Raw genomic sequence first — 6,962 nt, 5'->3', positions numbered from 1 at the left:
ACACATTTTGTAAAATTTAATTATTTTGCAAGGGAAGAGAATTAAACTTGAAACATTAATCTAATTTTCATGCTTTCGTAATTATAAATTAACCACTAGGCTATTTCCTTATTTTTGAAATAATTTTGCATTCTAATTAATCTAAAATTTTGGATGATACATGGGGTTACAATATCCTTTTCTCAATTTACCAAAAAAATCAATTATACACTATTTAATTTAATAGTACTTTTATAATATATTGATTTTAGGAGTGTTACAATACTTGTAAAGGAAAATAAAGTAAAGAAAAGAAATAGAAAAAAAATTAAGGAAAGAAAATGATTATATATTATTTTGTTTGGGTTGTTAAAATTAATAAGGAAAGAATAGTGAAGTAAATTTAACCAATTTCGTTTGGTTAAACAACTGAAATGAAAGAAAATAATTAAGTATAGTGATTTTTACAATTATAATCTTTTTCATAGTATAATTATATAAAAATAAAGAAGGTAAAATGATATTTTTCTCTTAAAATTTATTTACTTTCCTTTCTCTAACTTTCCTCCAAATTTGGAGTAACTACAAATTTAACATTTTAAGAGAAAGTAAGGCTTACTCAACTTGCTTAGCTTTTCTTTACCTAAAAAAATTATCCAAACAAGAGAATATTATTTATTTCCCTTCTTTTGTATTATTTCAATCCAAACATGGGTAGGAGGTATTTGCACCCTTGGTGTGTTTGGTTCGCCAAATTTTAGGTTACATTTCTTAATAAGATTACGAAATGTAAGATTACAAGTGGGATATGATATTACCTTGTTAGGTTTATTTGATTGGAATGTAAGATTCATATGTTTGGTTAACGGAGTATAAGATTATCTAGAAGTACATTTTTTTTGTCATTGTTATAGAATTTATATTTTAACAAATTTAGTTCTTTTAATTTTTTAGTCTCAATTTCTATAAAATTATGATAAATTATTAAAATTTTTACTTTATATAATAATTTATATATTAATAAGTAAATATATGATGTTCAAATAAATTTATAAATCATAATTATAATAATTCATGAAAAGTGATAGTAACACCAACTATAATTATAATTATAACCATAATTAATATATTAATAAATAAAATAAAATAATTATAATTGTAATGAATGACATTGACTAGTTCGCTATTAAGAAAAATTAAATATGTTTTTTTGTTCTTAATTAGTCTTAAACTTTATTTAAGAAAAACCTCAATTAATTAAAATAATAAAACAAAGGGTAAATTGGTTTAAAAATTAAGATTATACTCATAATCTTATATAATCTAAGGAATGAGCAGTAATAATATTTCACCCTATATTACGGCATCTTGACACTATTCCGTAATGAGAGATTACAAGATAACTGAAATGTTGACAATCCAAACACTATAATCTCATTCTAAAATACTACAACAGCCCGATTTTAGCTAAATCATAACAGTGGTTTTGGAACCACAAATCTGAGGTCGTAAAATTATTTTAATATTGTTTTTGGTGCTTATAGCATGTGATTATATATGTGTGAAAGTTCATGAAATAATTTTAGCGTTTGAATGCTTAATTTGATAAAATGACCTAATCGCGTTAAATGCAAAAGTAGCATGCTATAAGTTAAGAGTGTCTATTTGCTATGGTTATTAAACCAAAGGTCCTTATGATGTTATTATGCCATTGATAAGATTAATGGACATTAATGGACATGGCTTATGTGTTATTAAAGTTTATTAATTAAGGTTAAATTAGTAAAAATGTAAACAAACATATAATAACTCAAACAAATGCCATAATGCCATATCATATTTATTTCTTCACCTATAGCTGAATATTAAAGGAAAAAGAAAGCTTCCATGTCCATTTAGGGTTCGGCACATTCTTGGCTTGGTTAAGGCACGGTTTGAACTTGATTTTTGATGATTTCTATGTTTTTGTGATCATTGCTTCGTATTCTAGCTAGCCCGTACCCTAATTTCTAAATTAGTTGATGAATTTGTGAGTTGCCATTGATGATAGCTTGATGTTTTTGAATATTGATGATGGAAAATGACTATTTGATGATAGCTTTTTAAAGTTTTGCTAAGTGATTTTTGACAAAAATGTCAAATAGGGATTTGATTAAGAAAAATGTAAATTTAGGGGTTGAAATGTGAAATAAATGAAAATAATAGGCTAGTAGGAGTCTATGAAGAATTTGGCTAGCATGAAATTAAAAAAGAAATTCTATGAAAAATTTGGCTAGCATGAAATTAGAAAGAAATTGTGTAATTTATTTTTTATGACTTGAGGACTAAATTGAATAAATGTGAAACTTTAGGGGTTAAAGTGTAAAAAAGCCAAAACATGTGTTTGTGGACTAAATTGAATGGTTTGGTGAATAAATGAGTTAATTTTGAATGTTGTCAAGTGGTCGATCCGATCAGATTTAGATCAAGGGAAATCGAAAGTTGTCAAGTGGTCGATCTGATCAGTTCATTATATATACGAGGTAAGTTCATATGAAAATAAATACCTTTAAATTGATTTATAAATGTTTATTTGTCATTGAATTGCTATGAATGTCGAACCAACAAATACAAGCAAGAATTGATGAAGTTATGATATCCGAAAGTTTCGTACGAACCCTAGGATAGTATAGGATACGAATGTCATGACATTGGGATTACCGAGATGTGATTACATGTAAGACCATGTCTGGGACATTGGCATTGTATTGTGATTATGTGTAAGACCATGTCTAGGACATTGGCATCGTTATATGATTTCGTGTAAGACCCTGTCTGGGACAGTGGCATCGATATGTGATAACATGTAAGACCATATCTGGGATATGGCATTGTACAAGCTTTATGTGATTTTCGAGTATCCTTAATGATTCCAAATGTTTCAAAGGGCAAAGTCAAGTTGAAAAAGAATGCGTGAATGAGTTAAGTGAATCAGGTACTTATGAGATTCATACGAGTATTGAGAAGAGAAGTATTTGATGAATTCAATTATGATATTGAATATGTGTACAATGAGAAATGTTTGTGAACTTATATGTGTTTACTTATATTTTCCTATTGATGGAAATGATATTGATTCATTTGGTAATTTTATTTGTATATGGCTTACTAAGCTTTTAAAGCTTACTTTGTGTTCTTTCCTTGTTTTATAGATAATCAAAGCTAGCTTGGACTCATGAACCATCGGGAACATCATCACACTACCGACTACTTGTTGGTACTTTTGGATGCTTTGTAAATGTGGTATATGGCATGTATAGGCTAGTGAGTAGATGATAAGTTTTGAAATATGTTATTAGCCATATGTGTTAGCTTGTGAAATGATGTAAATGTTGATGTGTATGGCCATTTAAGTTGGTTTGAGTTAGGATTTTGGTAAGTAATACTTGATGTATAAGATGCCTTATGTTTTGGTATGGTTCGTATGGTTATATGGTTGCTCAAGTAGCTAGTTGTCATTTGGTGAGCTAATGCTTGAAAGATGATATGTTATGGCTTGATTTTGAGATGATGAAATGGTATGCTTTGAAGCATGAAATAGATGATAAGATGATGAATAAATGCATTTAGAAGTTATGTAAGTTTAATGACTTTGGCATATTAATTTGGTATGTTTTGGCTATCGATTTGAGTAGTTAAGAGGATGGTTCATAAATGGCATGAAATGTGTATGAAATAGCATGTTTTGAGTTTCCTATTAGTTTTTTGAATTGGTACAAATGTTGTGGTTTATGTATGCTTGAGAAAGGGTGAGCAATGTGGCTTCAACCAAGCCTATTTTCACTCCACATGGCCAAGCACACGGGCGTGTGTCTTGACCATGTGTGACACATGACCTTGATACACGACCGTGTGTCCCTTGGGGTAGCTCTTCTAATTAAGTCAGTATACCCTACAGGTTTGGCATGGCCTAGACACACGGGGGTGTCTACTGGTTGTGTGAGACACACGGGCTGGCACATGGGCGTGTAGCCGGCCGTGTGACCGAAGTCAGTATACCCTCCAAATTTTCCACGATCATGGCACACGGGCGTGTCTTTAGCTGTGTGGTGCAAGTTACTATGTATGCCCTATTTTCACATGGCCTGTGACACAGGCGTGTATAGTCTCACATGGCCTGTTCACACGAGCGTGTGATCTTTGTAAGCATGAAAATTTTGTAAGTTTCCTAAAGTTTTCAAATGTTATTGGTTTAGTCTCAAACCTCTTTCAAGCATGCTTTAAGGTCTTGTAGAGCCTTATAAGGACAATGTGATTATATTTGATTGTTTTTATGTTGTAACACCCCTAACCCGTACTCGTCACCAGACTAGGGTTACGAGGCATTACCGGATAACACACCTCATTCACATACATTTATACATTCATACTCAAAATCCATTCAAAACATTCACAATGTCCTTTGTAAGGCTCTATGAGACCTTAAAACATACTTAGAAGTGGTTTAGGACTAAACCGATAACATTTACAAACTTTGGGAAACTTCAAAAATTTTTTTCAACATTAAAAGGTCACACGCCCATGTGAACAGGTCGTGTGCCTCACACGGCCACCAGACACGCCCGTGTCACAAGCCGTGTGAAAACAGGGTATACATTCTAACTTGCACCACATGGCCGAGGACACACCCGTATGCTATGACCGTAGGAAAACTGGAGAGGTTACTAACTTGTGCCACACGGTTGGCCACACACCCATGTGCCAGCCGTGTGTGACACACGAGCAATAGACAAGCCCGTGTGTCTAGACCGTGTCAAACATATAGGGTATACTGACTTAATTTGAAAGGGTACCCCAGGGGACACACGACCGTGTAACATGACCGTGTGTCGCACACGGCTGAGACACATACCCCTGTGGACAAAAATAGGTCATTTGTAAAGCCAATTTGCCACCCTTTTCTCATGCATACATAGAAACCAAATTGGTACCATTTCAACACATATATAGGCAACCAAAACATGCCAATTCATACACATATCATTCCATCTATCCACAACCATTACAACTACTTAATTCCATATTCAAAAACATACCAAAACAATGTGCCAAAATCATCAAGACTTACATAAGTTCTAAATGCATTTCCTCATCAAATTCTCATTTATATCATGAAAAAAATTGCACCATATCATCATCTCAAATTCAAACCACAATATGTCAATCTTCCAAGCATTAATACATCAAATAATAATTAACCAAATGAACAACCATTTACCTATATCAACAACTATGGAAAACATACGAAAACAAGCCAACATATAAGGCATTATATACATCACATATATCACTTATCAAACATATAATTCAAGCCAACTTAAATGGCCATACACACCAACATTTACAAGCCAAATCTCATGGCTAATAGCATAACTCAAAACATACTAAGATGACATTAGCCTATATATGTCATATACCATATATACAAAGCTTCAAAAGTACCAACAAAATGATTGACAGTGTGATGACGCTTCCCAATGATTTCCGAGTCTAAGTTAGCTTTGATTCTCTATAAAACATAAAGAAATAACACACAGTAAGCTTCACAGCTTAGTAAGTTCATACTAAATATATACTCAATAGTTCATAATATGCAAATCATCAATTCATACTAATTAATATCTAAATCATGGTGACCAAAAAACTTTCCTCATACTTACTCAAGTGTTTATGAACAAGTTCATAACTTCTTCTATCTGGATTTCATGCTTTATATGTACATACCTATACAAATTCATATCAAACTCATAGCTTTACGTGATAATGTCGAATACTCGATATCTCACACACTAAGTGCCAAAGCGTAGCTGAAGCTATTATAATCTTGTACACTAAGTGCCTTTCATAGCCGAAGCTATCTCAGTCTCGCACACTAAGTGCCATATATAGCCGAAGCTATTCCGATTCGCACACTAAGTGCTTTATATAGCCAAAGCTATCTCGATACGCACACTAAGTGCCAAACATAATTGATTCGTCATCGTACACAACCATCGTCTCATATATATAATTTATACAATATTAAAGCATTAAAAAAATAATTGTAACAATGTTTATCACGTACGAACTTACCTCAGACGTATGATTTTTGATGACCTGACACTGCTTTCAGACTATCACGAATTACTTTCACTTTTTCTTCTGTTTCTCTAATCAGATCAACCCCGTGAATCTTATTCTGACTTAGCTTAGTCCAGCACAAAGGTGCTCGACACTTCCGACCGTATAGAGCTTCATAAGGTGCCATTTTAATACTCGATTGAAAACTGTTATTATACGTAAATTCAATCAACATCAAATACTTTTCCCACGTGCCTTCGAACTCAAGAATGCAACATCTCAACGTATCCTCGAGTATCTGTATAACTTGCTCGGATTGACCATCCGTCTGTAGGTGAAATAGGTTACTAAAATGTAGTTTTATACCCAGTGCATCTTACAGTTTCTTCCAAAAACTCAATGTGAATGTCGGATCTCTATCCGAAACAATAGAAATAGGTACTCCGTTAATCTTAGAACCTCAGAAATATACAACTCAGCTAACTTTTCAAGTGAATAGTTCGTTTGTACTGAAATAAAATGAGCCGATTTTGTCAATCTGTCAACTATAAGCCAGATCACATCTTTCTTACTCTGAGATAAGGGCAAACTCGAAACAAAATCCATAGTCACTCTATCCCATTTCCACTAGGGAATCATCATAGGTTGTAATTAACCTGACAGCACTTGATGTTCAGCTTTGACTTGCTGACAAATCAAACATTTAGAAACGAACTCTGAAATGTCACGTTTCATACCATGCCACTAATAGAGCTATTTCAAATCATTATACATTTTTGTGCTTCCCGGATGAACAGATAAATGACTACTATGTGCTTCGTTCAGAATCATCCGAATCAACTCTGAATTTCTCAGAACACATATTCGACCTCTGAATCTCAAAC

The sequence above is a fragment of the Gossypium arboreum genome, chromosome 6 (genome assembly GCF_025698485.1).
Source record: "Gossypium arboreum isolate Shixiya-1 chromosome 6, ASM2569848v2, whole genome shotgun sequence".
In the NCBI taxonomy this organism is placed as follows: Eukaryota; Viridiplantae; Streptophyta; class Magnoliopsida; order Malvales; family Malvaceae; genus Gossypium; species Gossypium arboreum.
This window is presented reverse-complemented; position numbering follows the sequence as displayed.